Genomic DNA, 503 nt, shown 5'->3' on the forward strand with positions numbered 1-503 from the left:
GATCTCATACACTTCCCACCCTTCATAAGCTGTGTTCCACACAGGAAATAATTTCTGTTTTCTAAATATTGAAGGTGTGTAACTGTAAAATTTTTATAGATGCGCTACTCTGGACCAGTATTTGTGTAAGTAAAGACCTAAATGCTTTGCTGAGATAGTGAAGTGTGTAATGTCTACCCCAGGAAAAAGAAATCCAGGACAGGAAGCGCTCAATCCTCCAGCACTCCCCTGGCTACCTGGAGTTCTGGGCCGTGACCCTCAGCCCCGCCCCTGCAGCATTAGCTCAGGACTGTAGAGAAGAGGCTTTGATTTACTTTAGGGCTCTGGGCAAGTCTCTTTAACCTGGTTGTCCTTCCCCTTCCCTGTTTGTAAGACAGGGAGATGATGCTGATATCTCCCTCATTGCGGCATAGGAGGCACTGTGTGAAATTAGCTCCTGTTTGTTTGGGAGGGTTTTAAAGCCACACATTCCACCTCCCTGCTAATATGATTACTAGCACTTT

Source organism: Pteropus alecto, unplaced genomic scaffold, assembly GCF_000325575.1.
Source record: "Pteropus alecto unplaced genomic scaffold, ASM32557v1 scaffold86, whole genome shotgun sequence".
Classification (NCBI taxonomy): domain Eukaryota; kingdom Metazoa; phylum Chordata; class Mammalia; order Chiroptera; family Pteropodidae; genus Pteropus; species Pteropus alecto.